We start from the raw sequence: 19,595 nt of genomic DNA on the forward strand, positions 1-19,595 counted from the left end.
CAGGGCAAGGATCAGTAATACCAGGGTCACATGCTTCCAAGCTGCTACGGACCCCCTGAATGGCATAAGATAGTCCTGGATTTCAGAGGCCTGGGAGATCAGACTTGGGTCCTTCAGTCTGCTCCCTCCCCACTGCCACCTCTCTCCAGTTTGATGCGTTGATTTCAGCAGCGATGCTTCGGAGCCGTGCGCTGCCAGAAGAGAATCGGGCCTGCTGGGCAGCTGGCTGGGGCTCCCTCTGGTGGAAGGTCTGGCCCTGGTGGAGGGGCTGGATTTGTTCCTGAGCGGGGAGCCCTATCAATCGTGCCAGGGAAGGGGGAGCTGGAGGACCTTGTAAAGGAGAAACAAAGGAACGAGGCAGGCAGACCGGGCATGGAGGGGGAGAGACGTCTAATGGGACAAGCTAATCAGATGCAGCTGGATGAGATGATCCCGTGATGAGAGAGAGGAACGAGTGGCGCAGCCAGGCAGCCGGGGTAGAAAGAGTGGAGAATTGGATGGGAAAGCCGTTAAAGGGCAGAGGAAGATAGAGACAAATGGTCATGACACAGGGCCAAATCCTGAGCTCCCTACCCAGGCTGTGGCTGAGCAAGGCCAACAGGGTTTGCTCTGTGGAAAGGAAGGGGGACAATGGGGCTCAGCAGTCAGGACACAGGGCCTGGTTCCCAGTTACTCCATTCTCCTGCATGGAGATAAGCCCCCTTTGCACTCCCTGGGTTCCTGGGCCATGCAGGAGCCTGGCTGGCAACTGGTGTCAGTTAGAGCAGCCTCAGGGATGCTCTAACTTTATATTCTGCTCCTTATGGGCCCTGGGGAACAGGGAATAGTCACAGCATGGTGTGCTGCAGCCATGTCCCTGATCCACTTCCCTGCACCAGGCTCTGGGAGCCGAGACCTTACTCCAGCTTCACACTGGCCAGGGAGGCTCTGCCCCGAGAAAGGGGGATTCTCAGGAGGGCATTGCCACCCACTTTGCTTGACCTTTGAGCTGCTCTCGGCACAGGGGTGAATTTCACCCCGGAGGAGCAAAAAAGCCCGGAGGCCGAGAGCCGCGCGCAGGCCAAGCGGGGAACATTTGCTACCAATTATGGTTTCACATCTCTTGCTGAACGTGCAGTTCAGGTTTCCCCTCTTTGAGCGTTTTGCCACAAATGTACCGACTCAGGATGTGATCTCATGAGCTGAGCAGAGACTGGTTGGGTCAGGGCTTGGACGGGAGACCTGCTGGTCATTGCTGATTCAGGAGATGGCAGAGAATCGGTGCAGAATGAATGGGCCATTGTGGAGTTTGGGGGCGGGCCTGGATGTCAGGTAAGATGCAAGCCCAAGTCTCTGCCCACTTGTGGTCATGTCACTGTTGGCACGATGGGACTGTGCGATGTGGCGTCCTGGCTCTGTTGCATTAGGGGAATCACATTCTGCAAACACCCTGTCTGGTTCAGTTGGACACAGTATTTTCCTCCCTCACTTCCTGTCCTAAAGTCTTGTGCGGTGTTGCTGCAGGATGTTAAACAGCTGCCACCCTCCACTCCAGAGGTGGCTGCATTTCAGTGCTTTTGGAGTGATCCCTGTGCAGTGCTGTGAAACAGCTGGCACGTCCCTACACAGGGAGGAGAGAAGTGACCCCATATACAGATATATCCCTTGCCTACCTGTCTGAGGTGTTTAATGCTTGTCATAGAATATCAGGGTTGGAAGGGACCTCAGGAGGTCATCTAGTCCAACCCCCTGCTCAAAGCAGGAGCACTCCCCAATTTCTGCCCCTGATCCTTCCTAAATGGCCCCCTCAAGGATTGAGCTCACAACCCTGGGTTTAGCAGGCCAACGCTCAAACCACTGAGCTCTCCCTCCCCCCGCTTTGAGATCAGCAGATCCTGCAGGAGCCCAGGGTACAGTGATCATCAGATGAAAATGAAGGCCAACAATTAAGTTATATGATAGGAAAACCCTTCCAACTCTGGGGAAAAAAGCAGGGATGGGATAGAGCTGCCAAAGGAGCCTGTAGAATTGCTGGCCTGGCAAATATTCCAGGCCGGAATAGACATCCGTCTATTTCAGATGGTTTAGGAAACAATTAAGTCGCTTTTGCTCTGACTCAGGGTGGGGACGGAATTAGATTTAAAATGAGCTGGTTTAGCTAGGCTCCCATGCCGAGCATCCTTGGCCCTAAAAGAGAGAGGCTGCAGGAGAGGAAGGGGCTCATTCATGTCGGGCAAGGGGAAGGGTGAGATGGCAAGGAAAGATGGCAGCACTATATCCCACTCTGGGATACAGGATTTTCCAGTGCCTTCCCTGTTCTGTACAGGGAAAAAGACACAGCCACATTCGAGTGACCAAACATTTCTAAGGGATACAAATCGGGCTCCGTGAAATTTTGGGGCCGAAATTGTTTTCGGCATAAAATGCAGATTTGACAGCACCAGAAAGATGGTGCGAGTTCTTGTCAGTTTCGCTGAATTGTTCCAGTTAAAAAGAGCGCCCCCCCCCTTGGAAAAAATCTAAACGTTTTGTTTGAACATTTTCTAAATGAAATGTTTTGATTTTTTGGCTCAAAGCAACTTTTTTGTTTCAACCTTTCCTTTCATCTTATTTTTAAAACCCAAATAAAATGGTTGAAATCAAAACAAAACATTTCATTTGAACTAAAACAGGGTTGGTTTTTTTTAAAAAACTTTTTGATTAATCAAAAATTTTGAAAACGTTTGTTTTCTGTTTGACCTGAAACAATTTTTGTCTGGAATTGCCAGAGAACCAAAAAATCCATTATTTGCACAGATCTAGATGCAAACCCTCATGCTTTAGGGCAAAACCCTGGCAGGGGTCAGGAAGATACATCCCCTGTGGGCTAACTATTGTCCAGTCTGGGGGTTTTTCAGCTTTCCCTCAAAGAAGATGGTACTGGCTACCACTGGAGACAGGACCCCAGACAAGATGGACTATTGCTCTGATCCAATAGGTCGAATCGTTATGCTGCTATTTACTTTGGTCCAAGACATGTTTGCTGGAAATTGGGCTTCGGTGCAGCTCTGGATGCAAATCACACTCCTGGGCTTATTTTTAGGGCTTGATAAAAAATGAAATTTCCATCCCATGGGAAATTCCAAGATTTCAAAATCTGTTTGAGCCCCATATCGGGTTGAAATCTCAGAACTGTTCGCAAAGTGAAATATGCCAAAAATGTGTGTATATGCTACATATAACATCAATAAGGAGTCCGGTGGAAGAAGTGTTTTTTTTACCCACGAAAGCTTATGCCCAAATAAATCTGTTAGTCTTTAAGGTGCCACCGGACTCCATGTTGTTTTTGTGGATACAGACTAACACAGCTACCCCCTGATACTTGATATAACATCAATGTAAGTTCATAATATATTCTAACATATAATAGAACGTAAATACGGCTGAAGATGGTGAACTTGAATGCGAGATACAGGCCACATTGGGGAGCGCTGGAAGAGGGCAGAACAACATCTCAAGGGTAGCATATGATGAGTGTACGCCACTGAGACTAAAAAGCCCCACTGTATAGGACAACGGGCCCCCACCACGCTGTATGGCATAGGGGCACGGGCGATGGAGAAAGCGGGTTCAACGCTTGCCGGTTTGAGAGGAGATGTCTTTACAGCATACGACAAGACACACAAAGGGACGGATTTCGAAATGGGAGTATGAGGATACAAAGCAAAGTCCGTGATGTGGCTGACAAAATCCAGCAAGCAGGACTGGGCTGGTGTGGAGGCCTGGGGAAGATGAATGCAGGGGAGCTGGTGAAGACAGCCTGGCAGAAGAGGATGGGAGGAGAGACCCCGAGGAAGACCAAGGAAGTGGTGGCTGGACTGCATCAAAGGTGGTCAGCAGGTAAGTCCCCGTAGCACTGCCTGGGTGCCGGATGCTTGCACAATGCCCCGACCCCAGTTAATGGGAAAAGGGGAAGAAGAAAACAGAACATAATATAATCGAGACTATACCCAAAAAGTCCAAATAACAAAGTCAAACCCCAACGAGTTCTGGAAGGAAGAGCGTTTGATCATTTCCTGCAGTCATGTCAGTGAAATCGACATGGTCCCATGCAAAGTTCTGATTTTGTCAATTCGTCTTTTCCCAACAGAGCATTTTCAACAACCTCAGCTTATTTTACTCTAAGGGGTTTGAACCCAGGCCTCTGATTGCGGCAGCTGCTGCAGGAACGCTGCTTTGAGTCCAGAGCTGGCCTCTCTGTGGGTTTACACTCTCACACAAGCCTTGCTAGCAGACTCTTTCTTGGTACCCACAAATCTTTCTCGTGGTGAAGACATGTCCCTTTGCCTCTCCCTCACCCCACACCTGAGGAAGCAACAGCACCAGCCATTTCATTAAATAAGGTGCCCCAGCCTGTAAATGGGAAAACAAACTAATGAAATTCCAGCATTGGTCAATGACAGCCCCGTTACTTCTTTGGAAATATAATAGTTAGCTCCGATACACTGAGATCTACAGGGGACAAAAAAACCCAACAAAGTTCTTTACAAAGAAGATTGGTATTGTTATTTCCATTTTACAGACAGGCAAACTGAGGCCCAAAGGGGTGAAGGACTTGCCCGAGGTCACCAAACCTGTCAGTGCTGATAATAGAATCCAGATCTCCCGAGTCCCAGTGCAGTGTTTTATGCACTAGGCCACACTGCCTCCTGATATCATTGCCTCCCCGGGGATGTGCATCAGGACATTCTCTTGACCCTGCTAGTGGAATCCAGTGGTTTTATTGGTGAAGCAGATTTTTCTTTCTTGTTTATTTTTTACTCTGCAGGGAAATCTCCATCTCCCCTCTCTTTTAGCAGGAAAGCCCAGGCTTCCCTATTGGACTGGAGTCTCTCTTCTCCTGGCCGTTTGCATGCAGGCTCAGCACAGATGGCTTTTTCACAGTTGCAGGAGCGTCAACAGACAGCTCTGCTCACTCTGGAGGGTAATGTTGATTCATGCCCTACGTGTTCGGACTGGACTCCGGCAAATCACAGGTGCTCCATCAAGTCAAGCGATGGCTGCTCAATGTCCCATCCCGTCTGCTACCCTTCTTACAACAAGGTCACCTCTCTCCAGGCTCTGTATGCGTCTATCTAGCCGAAGCCTGGTTAGCTTGTGGGCTCAGACTTCGGTTCCATTCCCTGCTCCCTAACAGACTTCCTTGGTGACATCGGGCAAGTCACTTAGTCTCTTTGCCTCAGTTTCCCCACCTGTAAAATGGTGATGATAGCACTGTATTACCTTTCAGGGACAGACATCAATCCAAGGTACTGATATGGCCTGCACAGGGGTCACTCACCCAGCTCTGAAATGCTGCCACTCTGAGGCAGGATGTAACAGCTATTTGACAGTGCACAGAGATCATTCCCCAGCACCAAAATGCCACCACCTCTGGGGTGGAACCTGGCAGCTGTTTCACAGTGTTCAGACAACACTGTTAACTAGATCTTAATTCTTAGAGTGATAAATGATTCATTCCATTCAGGTGCTGTTGCTCTCTGTAAATTCAATGAAGCCATTATCCAACAGGCCCCTCTCCTGCTGCCCTCTGGTAAGGGACGTTTGAGAGAGATCTAGTTATAAAATACGAAGTTCTACACTGAATCCTACTTGCAGGCTATAAGACCTTTCAGAGTAACTTTTATCCTCCAAAGAGAGCCCAAGGCCTTCACAAACTAAGCGCAAATTTATGCCTTTAGTTTCTTCCAGGAAATCCAATTCATTTCCAAAGACAGTGTGGTCCAGTGACTAGGACACTAAATCACGACAGCTCGGTTCTGTTCCTGGCTCTGCCACTGACCTGCAGGTGTACGTACAGCCCGTTTGCATGCAGGGTCTTGATCCCAGCTGGGGCCTGTAGGGGCTACCGTAATCATAAAAGAAAAAGCCTTTTGTATAACCAATGGCAGAATTTGGCTCTACCGTTGCTGACATGCAGCCAGCTCTGGGGTGGAAGGCTGCAGCCAGTTGGCACGGAGCACCAACATTGCGGGTTAGGAGAGATTTCTGCCAAGGATAATGAAGGCAAAACTCCACTCTTAGGAGAAACGCCCTGAAATACTTAATGCCCAAGTAGGGCAGACAGACAGGAGCTTGATTTTTAAAATGCTCATTCAGTGAGTGTCCAGCAAACTGCAAACAATTTGCCTGAAATAGATTTATTCCTCTGCCTTGCCAGGATTTGAACCTGTGTCTACTGGAAGGACAGAGTCTTTACTCACCAGCACAACCAAACCACACAGATTCTAAAGGAGCAACGCCTGATTTACCCACTGGAGTCAGTTCAGAATCAGGCCCCACTCAATCGAGCAGCTAAACTGACAGTGTAGTGCCCATTCTTAGCCCCTCACCCAGGATTTCCAAGCACTTAAACACGACCCCTTTGTGATTTGATTCGGTCCTTATCCCCGTCCTCTTTTTCCAGATGGGTAAACTGAGGCACGGAGGGTTCCACTCAAGGCCTGGAAGGAAGCGGGTTCTCATGGGGGAAAAGCTACTTAGTCTTTTCTGCAACTGAAGACATCCAGGTGGCCTCACGGAACGTACCGCCCTTGGGAACAGTCAGGCTGACGGATGTTGTTCCATTGCACTTCCCTGTCGGGCTCTCTGTGCCCATCGGTTGTCTCGTATGCTTGGGGCACATCTACATTGGAGCCGGCAGCTGTGATTCCCAGCTTGTGTGGCCGTACCCATGCTAGCTCTGCTTGCATATCCGCAGCAGGACGGGCGGCTGCTCAGACTAGCTGCCCCAAAGACAAAGACAAACCTGCCTGACCCAGTGACCCACTGGCCTGAGCCACCATAGAGACGTATGGACAGATACGTTTATCGGCGCCGGGAATTACATCTCCCAGCTCAAATGCAGATGGGCTCTTAGACTGGAAGCTCTTTGGGGCAGGGACCGTCTTTCTGTTCTGTGTCTGTACAGCACCGAGCGCCCTGGGGTCCTGGGCCAGGACTGGGACTCCCAGGCGAGACGGTTACCAGGATAACAAAGTGAACAGGATTTCATTCCCCACCCTGAGCCGCTGACGCCAGGTGCCCCTCGGAGTTGCCACCTGCTATTAAAGAAGCGGCGTTCAGGGGAAAAAAACATCCCAGGTTCTCGATTGTCGCTAACTTTTCTGGCGCGAACTGCTGCCAAATGCTAGGCCGTGTAGCTGGAGCCGTGTGGGTCCCAGGATATTGGAGAGACGAGACGGGTGAGGTCATTTCTTTTATTGGACCAACTTCTGTTGGGGAGAGAGACCAGCTTCCCAGCCACTCGGCTCCATCCGGGCTCCCCCAACGCTCACAAAGACTCCGGGTAATTTACATTACAAAGCAGCCGCCCTCTGTCCTGCCCCTTTGTGCCTTCCGCCAAAGGCTGAAAATAACTCAGCCCAGGGTTCAAACTGCACCCCCCCCACCCCCGCAAATAGGGACAGGGCAGGGCCGGTTTGGGCATTTCTGCTTGCAATCTGAAACGATGCACAAAGGTATCAACTAACATTCACGCCGCTAGACGGCAGGTAGCCGCGTGTCTATTGAAACCCGTGTGTGTGCAATGAGGGGGCGATCAGGATAAGGGGACTAGACGGGGGGGGGGGGGACGGGACCCTGCATTTCTCCAAGCAGAAGCACTGCGCTTTGGGTTGCAACTCAGGGGCATCAGCAAGTTTTGGTGCATTGGATTAAAAATCTGTCCTGCTCCAATTTCCCCCTCTCTCCGTGGGATAGTCTGCTGGGTTTTTTGCCAGTTGCAAAGGGGAGGGGGGAATTTTGCCAGCACGGCGTTGAATTAGAAATACATGTGCCAAGCTGTGTGATTTCTTGGCACTCTTTTTTTTAAGGGGGGGAGAATAAAAGGAGGGGGGGGGGAAGGTTTTGTGTGTGTGTCTCTGTGCATCGGGGAGCTCGTTTCAACCTGGGTCCTGCCTCGCCCGCTGTCTGAGCTCCCGGCGGTATGCGTTTTCGGTGCTCTCTTTTGGAATAACTGCAGTTCACCCCTGCATTGGCCCACTGCAAGATCCAGCCCAGCCCCGGAGGAGAAGTTCCCACTCTCCAGCCCCCTTCGCAAGATCAGCATCCACACGCCTGGCGTGAATTTCCACCCCTGCAGCCGGCTGCCTTCTCAGGAGAGGTTAGTGAACGACTTTGATTTCGCGGCTTCCTCCTTGCTGCGCTGGGATCCAGGCTGGGCTCTTCGGTTTCTTCTGGCTTCTTTTGGGGCTGGGTCGTGAATCCTTTCCCCGCATCGCGGAGCAGCAAGCTACTCCCAGGCGCGTTCCCCTGGGGCGACGGGGCTCCCCCTTGTTAATAAAGGACTCACACGTTGGCCCTTGGGTTTGTTTTTCCAAGTGCAAATAGATTTATTGAGAGGTTTCAGAGGAGCAGCCCTGTCAGTCTGTATCCGCAAAAAGAACAGGAGGACTTGTGGCCCCTTAGAGACGAACGCATTTATTTGAGCATAAGCATCGGATGCATCCGATGAAGTGAGCTGCAGCTTATGCTCAAATAAATGGGTTCGTCTCTAAGGTGCCACACGTCCTGCTGTTCTTTTTGCGAACAGATCTGTTGGTCAGTCTCTCTTTTTTTGGAGGACAGAAAGTCAGAGGAAAAGCTCAGCCTGGCACTGAGATCTCAGCCTCTTGCAGAGTGTGACAGGCAAAGCCATTTTCCAGTGCAAACAGTTTTTGGTTGGGGATGTGTGTGTGTGTTGTGGTTGATGCATGCAGACATGCAGTGAATATGCCATTTGCAACACTCAGCTCTGTGCAGCAGGCAGGGGATCAAGGGGGGGACGCTTGTCACTTCAGCCGGGGCCCCTCATGTGGCTACCTCGGGGATTTGTCCTTGGATCTGCGATGGTCCAGGGTTTCTCTCGCCGCACTGAACAATTGTATATGTGGGCGAGCAAGCCTTTTAATAGGTTGCCTCCTCCCTTGTGTTGCGTGTGCAAACTCTCTCGTCCTCTCACTCCGTCACGGCTCCAGCCCTGGAAACGCGTGGGGGACTTTTAATGGTTTTTATTTCCTTTTTTTTTTTTTTAAAGTGGCATGTAAGAGAGAATTTACCACTGGCCCGGGTTCCATCCTGCATTAACAGCCCTGGAGCCTGGCACTTGCTGTTTGTACATAGAGGGCAGGGACAGTCTAGGCACTGGCAGGGCAAGCCTGTGCTAAACTTCTGCGAACGCACCTTGAGCTCTGCCCCGGCCAGACTGTCTTTAATGGAGCAGGTTGAATGTAACTCGCTCTGTGGGCTTTCTGCTGAGACTGCCAATAATTGGGGGTGGGGGGGATGTGCTAAGGTGGCTTTCCTGTAAGAAGGATGGGCTAGCGGCTCCTGCACGGGGCTGGGATCCAGGAGACCTGGGTTCTTGCTGTGTGTGACCTTGGACAATCCACTCCATCCACCTTGTGCCTCAGTTCCCGCCCATATAAAATGGGGCTGCCCTATTCCACAGGGGTGCGGTGAGGCTAAAGGCACCCATGCCTGAGAGGTGATCGCCTGCTGTGGTGAAGAGGGCAGCTCAGTGCCTGGAGAGCTTGCTTGGGATCAGCTCTCAGGTGCTGGGTTTGATGCAGAGGTTCTTCAGCCTGCCTTATGCAGCAGGTCAGGTGGAAGGAGCCTAGCGGCCTGGAAATCGACAGGACACTCTTTGCAGCCCCTCTGCGGCAGGAGCCTAGCGTGTTTCCTGGAGGAAGGCTTTGCAGGGAAATGCTGGGGGTGGGGACTTACTCAGGTTCATCTGTTTGCAAAACAAAACCCAGCCTTGCAGATTCCCTAGTGGGTCCCATGGAGAAGCATGGAAGGCCAGCCGTATCCAATCCCATGTACCTTGTCTGTTGCAATGACCCCCCCAGAAACTCCACCTGCTAGCTCAGGACTAACCTGCCCCCATGCAGGGCAAGGGCACGTTTACTGTCTGCGATACAACAAGCCGGAACCAGCCCGCAAATACGCCCCGTGCCCTGAGGGCCCCATCGCACAGCCCCTGTGGAGCTAACGGACCCGACCCCAGGGTGGATTTGATTTAAATCACTGGTCAGGGAGACTCGATTTAATCATGGATTTCTACATAAAAGAGCATTCTGGAATATGCTGCTCAAACAGTTTCACTTTTGTTTCTACTGCCTGTCCCTCCCTTCTCACATTTATCTCCAGACTCCTTCTCCTTGTCCAGATCTATTCCGCCCCCAACAATCTTCTATTCACTGAACTTTTTGAAACTTTGCACTTTTAGAGCGGGGTAAGGGATTGACTCTGTGTACACAAATTTGCAGAGGGACAATAGGGTTGGGGTCTGTTATTTCTCACCTCTCTATATTTATTTATTTATTTTAAAACATTTTGGCTGTTAACAAGCGTGTTATCTCTGGAGACACAAATCCACAGGTTGAGAACCGCAAAACGAAGCATCTCTGATGGTAACTTCTAGACTGAGCACTGAGTCCCATTGGGTAGATAGAAAGATTAACCTAAATAATCTATACAGAAGCCCCTGGAACCTCATAAGACTGGGTCCCTAATCCATGAACTAACTATTGGAACTGCTTTACAAAACTTTTCTTAAACTTTACATGAATATATCATCTCATACGATAGAATTAGAATTTATAATCCCTATTTCATGAGGAGATATCTTTGAGCTACAATGTATCTATCTTTAGAGAGGGTTTTTCCTCAAAAATCCGATTTAAATAAAAAAAACCCGATTTTTAAATTTTTTTTTTTTAAATAATTGATTTTTATCCACCCTGCCCAACTCTCAGCCCGTTGAAAACAATGGCAGCTTTGCCGAGGAGCACGGCAGAATCGGGCCTCTCTGCTCCAACGCCTCAGCATTAGGATGGAGTTCCTGACGGCACGTCTCCACTTAAACAGCTGCCCCGCTTCAATGTAGACGCTCACGCTACTGACGCCAATAAGCAGTTCTCCTATCAGGAGGCGACAGCCAGGGGGATAGAAGAATTCCTCCGTCCACCTAGCACTGTCTACACCAGGGGTGTATGCTGATGGACGTCCCCAGTGGAGACCAGCCCTCAATTTCCAGGCTGGGGAGGGAATTAAGACCCTTAATTGCACTTTTTTTTGTTTTGTTTCAGTTAATTGATGGCTATTTATCTTGCTGCAAAAGTTTCCACCCTAAACTGGCAGTTCAGAGGCACCGCAGAATACTTGCTGTTACTTTAGCATTATTATGAAAGGGCTGGAGGGTCCAACCTAGATCAGTGGCCCAGCGTGCAGACACACTGGCCCAAACCCTCAAGGGTATTTAGGCACCTAACTCCCACTGGAGTGAAGGGCCTAAATACATGAAGATCTGGGCTACAGTGCTTAAAGTGGGAGGAGTAATTTAAAGTGGAAGGAGGGGGTCAATCCCCCCCCAGTCAAAATCTAAACACTGAGCTGGGTTGCGCAATTTAAACTCTTTCTAAAGCTGCCGCTCCCAGTTTAGGATTGAATCCCTCATTTTGTTCAGACCACTTTAAGCACAGCAACCCCACAGTAAGAGACAGCCCCGGTCCTGCAGCGCTGACAGTCTAAATAGGTGAGGGGAAACTGAGGCACACAGAGACTTGACTTGCCCCAGGTCAGCTGCCAAGCCGGGACTAGGACCCAGGTGTCCCAACTCCTTTCCCAATGACCTAGCCACAAACCACCACTGCCAGGCCTGCTGCAAGGAGATGTTGTTAAGATGGAGGAAACTCAGCCCTTCAGAGGGGGGGCCACAAGGGAGAGCCAGTTTGGAGCAGAACTTTCCCCACAGTGTTGGGTGGTCCTGGGATCTGGGTTCTGGGTCCTTGTACCGTGCCTGTCACAGTAGTATCTGAGCACCTTCCACCATGAAGTGACAGCGATCCCATGGGGTTGGTTTCTCCCAGCCACCTGCCTAGGGGGTTTAGAAGCTTGCAGAGTCAGCACAACCCTAGATCTTTGATCCTCCACAACACCTCCCCCTGTAAGGACAAGGGGGAAAGGCAGTTTTCAAGCCAAGATCTGAACAGAGGTGGCAAGGCTGAGAAATAGAGGACACCGGGATGCAGTGGAGAAGGCTCTTGCACCTACAATGTGCAAGGGGAGGAGGTGGCCGGGGCCAGGCAATGGGCACGAAATACACTGGTGGTTTTAAGGGAAGCTAGACAACGGGGCTGCTTTTGAAAGCTCTGTGCTCAGACACTGGTTTTGGCCAGTTTCCTCCTCCTCCTCCATCTCAATTCTCCAGCGCTTTGAAACCTGCCAAGAAACCCCAAGCAAAAAATCTGAACCGGTCATTTTCCCTTATTGCTGTCAGAGGGCTCCCTGAATCTTTATGCCAAGCAGCAGGAAGGGCGGGAAACACTTATCTCGCTTGCCGCGCTACTCAGACTAGATGTTTATTTATGGCTGTTTCGTTCTTCAGAAGCGCTCGGGAGGTTTACAAGTGACTTCACCTTGCTGTCCGCCTCTTAGTGGAATCATGAAGGCAGGTGGCATGGGCTAAACGTTGCCTCCCAGGACTGGGAGGCAGGATGCCAGGTTTCTCTTTCCACTGAACGTGGTCCAGTGGTTAGACTGGGGCAGGCTGGCCATCAGGACTCCTGGGTTCTATTCCTAGGGAACGTGATCTAGGGGGTTAGAACAGGAGGAACTGACAGTCAGGACTCCTAGGTGCTCTTCCCAGCTCTGGGAGGAGAATGTTGTCTAGTGGTTAGAGCAGACTGGGAGTCAGGATTCTATCCTACCTCTGCCACTGTGTGAGCATGGGCAACTCACTCCGCCCCATCCCCCCAAAACCACTCTGTGCCTCAGTTTCCACCGCGGTCAAATGAGAATTTGTAAAGTGCTTTGAGATGAGTAAAAGCAAGAAGAGAGGAGTATAGTTTAAATGCTCTCCTGAACTGCTTGGTTGATACCAAGTACCACACACTGCAGGGGGTAAGCTGCACTTTTTCGTTCCCAAAAGAGACAGACAGGGGAAGCATATTAATATGTTTTTAAACATGAGCCCAGATATCTGGCCAAATTCCAGTCTGGGTAATTATGTTCTGCCTGCTTAAATGTCGCCAGGGGCTTTAATGGGATGTGGTTTCCTTCTTCACTTCCTACCTTAAACGGTTTAGTTGGTGCTGTTATATGAGGCCACAGTGACCCATCCCAGAAGTGGCTGCATTTCAGCAATCTTGCATATCGCTCTCCTCAGCACCCAGATGCTTGTGAGACCCAACAGCGATGACCGTTGTGACCTCAAGCTTTCTGTGTTGCTGCTGGTCTGATGCAGTCCCTGCTTTTATCCCAGCATGCCCCGAGCCGCCTCCTCCTGAAAACATATATGAGAAGAGCTCTGCCCTGCACCATGTGCTCCCTCGTCTGATGGAGTTAATACAACAAACTCCTGTTGCACTCTGCCAAAGGTTAGCACAGGGGTCCTGGACTCCTGGGTTCTATTCCTGGTCTGGTCACTCTGTGACCACGGGTGAGTCACAGTCCCTTCCTGTGCCTCAGTTTCCTCATCTGCAAAATGGAGCTAATACTCCTTCAACTCCCTGGGATGCTGTGGGGATGTCCTCGCAAGTCCTTGGAAGATGCTAAGTGCATATTAATGGACTGATCTGGGAGATTGTTTTAGTAGTCATTTCCCCCTGGCAGGAAGAAGACCCATTTCTGCTGTGAGTGGGTAGTGCTCCGGGGCTCTTGGATAGGGAAACCAGGGCTAGTGGGTTTTTCAAAATGCACCAAGCTCTTGAACTAAAGCAGGGATCTCAAACTCAAATCACCACGAGGGCCACATAAGGACTAGTACATCGGCCTGAGGGCTGCATTACTGAAACCTTTTCATACAAAGATACAAAAGCCCACGCCCCCGGCCCCGCCCCCACTCCACCCTTTCCATGAGGCCCTGCCCCTGCCCCCCCTCTTCCCATCCCTTCCCCACCCCCATTCTAACCCCTTCCCCAAAATCCCCTCCCCAAATCCACCACCTCCCTGCCCCTATTCCAACCCCTTCCCCAAATCCCTACCCCGGCCCCGCCTCTTCTCCGCCTCCTCCCCTGAGCACGCCATGTCCCCACTCCTCCCCTCTCCCTCCTGGAAAGTCCTAAGCGCTGCCAAACAGTTGTTTGGCGGTGGGAAGCGCTGGGAGGTAGGCAGAGGAGCGGGGACGTGGTGCTTTGGCGAGGGGGAAGTGGGGTGGGAGGGGAGCTTGGCTGTCGGTGGAGTCGGCGCCTATGGCAGGCCGCAGGAAATAACTGCATGTTTGAGACCCCTGAACTAAAGGATCAATGCAGAAAGAAAAAGAAAAGAAAAATCGCTCAAAGATTTCTGGAACGAGGTCTAACACACTGGCTGGAGCGGTAGAAGCCTGGCATAGCAGGGAACCTGTACAGTAATAATCATCATCCCTTGCTCTTCTAGAGCATTTCTCATTAATAGATGTCAAAGCACTTTACAAAGGAGGTCTGTATCATATCATTATCCCCACAGACAGGGAAACTGAGGCACAGGGCGATGACATAACTCGCTCGAGGTCACCCAGTAGGCCAGTGGCAGAGCCAGGATTAGAACCCAGGTCTCCTGCTGTACCCACTAGGCAAGATGATATAAGAGAGCAGGATCTTACCCTCTGTGTACAGTACACCTGAGTATATGTCTGTATACGTCGTGTGTGTGTATCTCTGTGTCCATATGTATCTATGTGTACACTTGTATGTCCGTCGGTATATACACGTGTGTGTATGTGCTTGGTCGTGTGTTTATATGCGTATGTAAGTATTTGTACGCGTGTGTGCATACTTAAATATGTGGGTGTGTGGATATAGCTGAACAGGGTATTTGTGGGGCCGTGCTCGTGTTTGTACAGGACTGTGTGTGTCAGCGTGTACATGTGTGTGAGGGGGATCTTCCCACACTGCTGTTAGAAGCCACCTTCCTGCAGATTGCGTTCTGACCTCCCCACCTTCGTTGGCTCTTGGCACAGCCCTCTGAAGGGCAGAGAGTCTGCGTGGCACCCAGCCCCGAGGCCCCAGCCGCGCTGACTCAGCACGGTGAGATCCAGGTGAGGGGGAAGGCGAGCCCAGGATGCTGACAGCAGCCTGCCCTCTCTAGCAAATGGCCCCTTTCCAGGCCGGAGATCTCACAAATTCCCTGGAAATCTGGACTCTATTAGGATCTGCAATACGATAGCACCCAGGGGCCCCCAACTCAGACCGGGACTCCCTTGTACCAGGAGCTGTACATGAGCACAAGACAGCTGTGTAGGTCCCTGAATACAGATTAGGTGGAACTGTAGCCTAAGCAACGTGCTCCAGATCACAGAGAGCCCAGGGACAGAATCCAGGGGGCTGATCCTCGGTTACACACAAGACCCCTTTGTGTTGCTTTGGCAAGGGGACAAAGTGCCATCCTAAGAACCCCTCTTGTGCAAGGGGCCTCCATGGCCAGTGGGGAGCTGGCCTACAAGCCCTGCTCCCCGTGGCCTATAGAGGGAGTGGACTGACAACTTGGCCAGAGCACAATGACTATTCTCTGCTTCCTGGGGGGCAAGGCAAGTAAAGTGCAAGTTACAGCAGCCTCTGGGCTGCTCTAGCTGACACCAGGGTCCAGGCAGAGCCCTGCAGAGCTCCAGCATACAGGGACATAAGCCACCTTTATGCCCCATCCTTCTTCTCTGAACAGACTAACTGACAATGAGACCACTGCTCTCCAACTGGGAGGTAGCATGGTCTAGTGGGAGGATCATGGGACTGAAAGTCAGGAGACCTGGGTCTGTTCTCAGCTCTGCCCCGACTTGCTACATGACCCTGGGCAAGTTCGTTCCCTTCTATCTGCCTCAGTATCCCTCCCACCCTATGTCTATGTAGGCAGCAAGCTCTTTGGGCCTGGAACCAGCTCTATATATGTACAGCGCCTAGCACCTAGCTATTACAGTAGTAACATTGCCTGGGTGCTAACCACTGGACCACCACTACCTGCCTGACTCCATTTCAGAGTAGAAAACTCATCTCAGTGCGCTCAGCCGAGCAGCTGCTCCCTGCACCATCCTTCGATTTATTCCTTTTCCACAAACTCCCCACTGGCTCCAGCTCATTGTGCCCGAACTATCAGCCCTGCTCTGCTCCATTGTTCTCACAGACCCTGGGCAGAGCAGCCCGTTCCTCGAGCAAGGAGCCCAACTCCGTGGGCATGACCGGGGGACGGACATGGGGTGGGGGAAGGGGCTCTTGAAGGCCACGTGCCTTTGTGAGCACGACGTCTTGCCATGGCCAAGCCATTTGCTGTCTCTGCAGATCTGGATCTCAGCTGCATCCCCCGCTATCTCAACCGGAGCGGCAGCTGCTGGCCTTCAAAGCGTGGGCCCTGAGCCAGCCGGATCGGAGCCGTTAGCCCTGGGAGCGTCATTCTCATCTGCTGAATGCAATTAGAGGGGAAGGAAGAAATATGTGTGGGGCCGGGGGGGGGATGGGGGCTTGTGACACCCGCTTCCCACCTCCCCACCCCCTTGCCCAGTCTGGAACAGATTGCTCCATTCTCCTTCCCTGGGGGGTAACCCACCAGGCCCTAAGTCACTGACTCCAGAAGAAACCCTCCCCTCTTCCCGTTTCCACTGTTAGGCTGCTGCCAAGTTTTTCTTGCCAACACGACGGCTCCCGAGTGCGTCCATCACAATGCGCCCCCTTTTCTGCATCTCCAGCAGGGGATGCCCCCCCCTGCCCCCACCCCCATCCCCTTCCCACTGCACCGACAGCAGACCCAGCTCTGCTTCAAGAGAAGAACTGAGGAGTCCTCGCTGCACTGGGGGAGAGACAGTATGTCTGAGTGGCTAGCGCACAAGACAGGGACACAGAAGACCTGGGTTCTCTCACTAGCTCTTCCTGCTCCTATTCTGTGCCTCAGTTTCCCCCTTTGTCAGATGGCGAGAATGAAACTGACCTCCTTTGGCAAGTATGTTGAGGCTGTGCCTGAAAAGCACTCGCTAAGAACCAGGTGTTATTATTGTTCGGTGGGCCACAGAGAACGGACCCAGCCCCCAGCTGACAGGGCGCCTTTGTGGTCCCTCCTTCATGGTAGGAACGGAACGCATCTTCCCCTACCGGCGTCAGTACGTCTATGCTGCAGCTGGACCTGAGCCTCCCACCCCAGGGGATGAGCGCGTGGGCCTGAGCGCACCCCGAGCCTCTGCCGGTGATGCGACGTGCACATGGTTCTTCCCAGCGTGTGCCCTGCTAACAACCGTCCGTCTACCCGGCCCAGGCGGCTTGCTGCCAGCCGTCAAGGGGAGCGGGTGGAAAATCCTCCAGCTGGACCAGGCGCCGCTGGAAAAGGCTCTTTCTTCTAAATTGACGCTTTCCGGGGGAAACAGGCTGATTGCGACAATTCCCCCCCCCCCCCCCCCAAACAAAATTTAAATACGAAAGCGTCTTGATGAGGCCGGAAGGGAACGTTTTGATTGTTCCTGTCGAGAGGACTTGGTTTTAAAAACGGGACTTTACTGTCTATTCTGGTGAGAGGCGCTAGGCCAGGGAGTTGGCCCTTGCCAGCCCAGGGGGGTGGCTTCGTATAAAAAAAGAGCCCCCCCACTTTGCCTGGGGCAGTTGGAGTTTTAAGGCGGAAGGTAGAGAGAAGGGGGGAGACGTGCTTGGAAAATACCATGGGAGCTCTCAGTGGGCTGCGTGGAAATTACGGGCTGGCTGTTGCAAAGCAGAGAGGTGCTTTTCCTTTGCAAGAGCATTCTGAGCCGCTGTCCTTGGAAAGCATGTTGGTGCAAGGGTATGCACGTGGGACTGCATGCGTGTGGGTGCGTGTGAGCATTGGTGGTGTGCAGGAAAGCAGTTGCATGTGTTTATATGAGGGGAAAAGTACGGGGGAGATTAGCCATGTGCCAGGGCGTGCAGGGAGCCTGCCAGTGTGCGAGCCTGGGGAGTGTGTGCGTGTGCATGGTTTTGCACATGCACGTGCGTATGGGGGGGGCCTGTGCACGCTGGTGCAGATGTGTGCAAAAGCAGGCGTGCCTGGCAATGCACATCAAAAGCGGGACTTTACAGGAAGGATTTCTTCTCTTCCCTTGTTTCTGGGAAAGATGCCAGGGCCCAGGATGTGCTGCGGCTGACTCATCCTGCAGCCGAGTCCCCGAAAAGCCACCTCTCTGTGTGTCTCCTTTGCCTCCTGCCGGCTGACAGTGCACCTTGTGATGGGGGATGATGAATCATCACATGAGGGGGGGGTTTGAGAAGGCCTTGAATGGGGATCAGAGCAGGTGACCTTCCAACAAGGAGACAAGCTGCTGGGACAGGGGAGCCGGCAGGGGGGGCGGGCTGAGCAAATGAGGGTCTCAGAGGAGACGGCAAAGCTGAGGACAGGCCAAGCAGCCGCCAGACTTCTCTGCTTCTGGCCAGGGGACCTGGCATTTCATCACGGCCTCGGCGACAAGCGTCGTGTGTGTGTCTTGGGAACGGGACGCAGCTGCTCCAGCCAGCTCCCTCAAACTTCCCCACCCTGCTGCTAATACAGCCAGCCCGGAGCACTGCTCCTGGCTCTGGGGTTCCCAGGAGCCCCACCATCACCGCCTGGGGATGGGAGAGATGGGCCCCCAAGGCTGAAACTCTGGATCCAGTCCTCCAGTGCCAGGGGGGTGCACAAGCATCCATGTAGGATATGTATTGGGTCCCCCATTCCCCTAGTGTCCCAGCACCTCAAAAGCTTACTGTTACAATCACAGACTCACAGCATTAGAAGGGACCGCAAGGGTCATCTAGGCCAGTGGCTCTCACCCAGGGGCCCAGGGCCCCCTGTGGGGCCACGAGCAGGTTTCAGGAGGCCGCCAAGCATGGCCGGTGTTAGACTCATTGCGGCTCAGGGCAGAAAGCCGAAGTCCCACCGCATGGGGTTGAAGCCCGGGGCCATGAGCCCCGCCACCCGGGGCTGAAGCCGAAGCCTGAGGAATGTAGCTTCGCAGTTCCCCTGTGGCGTGGGGCCCTGGACAATTGCCCTGCTTCCTCCCCCCACCCACCCACCCAATGCCGTCCCTGGCTTTTATATGCAGAAAACCAGGTGTGGCACTGCGGGGCCGTGGAGTTTTTATAGCATGTAGGGTGGGGGCCGGGGCCTGTGAAAGGAAACGGCTGCGAGCCCCTGATCTGGTCTAGCCCCCTGCCACGATGCAGGATGCGTTGCGTCTAACTAGAGTCTCACAACAGGCCCTGGGAGGCAGGGGAAGAGAGGGACTGAGCCCCAACCAGATTAAATGTACTGCTTGGGGAGAAGGTGGCGTTGCTTTACATCAGTGGTTCTCAACCTGTTTCTCATCGGGGGCCGCGTATGCGGCTCGCAGTGTGTTACATGGGCCGCAGGTTGAGAACCACAGCGTCCCCCCTTAAAACGGCCCACAGTCCCCTATGCCCAGCGCCCCCCGCCCAGAGCGGGGCCAGGAGCGGAGCCAGGTGCAGAGAAGGGGGGCCAGGAGCGGAGCCCCACTTAAAACCTGGGGCTGCTGCAGCAAACCCCTGGTTCCCTGCACCCCCTCGCTGCCCAGAGCGCCCCCTGCAAACCTATCCACAGACCCACTCCCCCGCCCCCTGCTGGCAGGAGCGCTGGTGCAGGCTGCAAGACGCTGGCTCCCCCTCAGCCAGCCCCGC

The 19,595-nt window shown here is 52.6% G+C and overlaps 1 protein-coding gene across 3 annotated transcripts in view; it reads left to right on the forward strand.

Moving 5' to 3' along the window:
• The first annotated feature begins 7,893 nt into the window (after positions 1-7,893).
• The window catches only part of BCAN (brevican), a 58,198-nt gene continuing 46,496 nt past the window's right edge, over positions 7,894-19,595 (forward strand). For all 3 annotated transcript variants that reach the window (XM_073322699.1, XM_073322702.1, XM_073322701.1), the window contains exon 1: positions 7,894-8,122. The gene's annotated coding sequence lies outside the window, so the exon portion shown is untranslated. The remainder of the gene's footprint in view (positions 8,123-19,595) is intronic.

Source organism: Lepidochelys kempii, chromosome 24 (genome assembly GCF_965140265.1).
Source record: "Lepidochelys kempii isolate rLepKem1 chromosome 24, rLepKem1.hap2, whole genome shotgun sequence".
In the NCBI taxonomy this organism is placed as follows: domain Eukaryota; kingdom Metazoa; phylum Chordata; order Testudines; family Cheloniidae; genus Lepidochelys; species Lepidochelys kempii.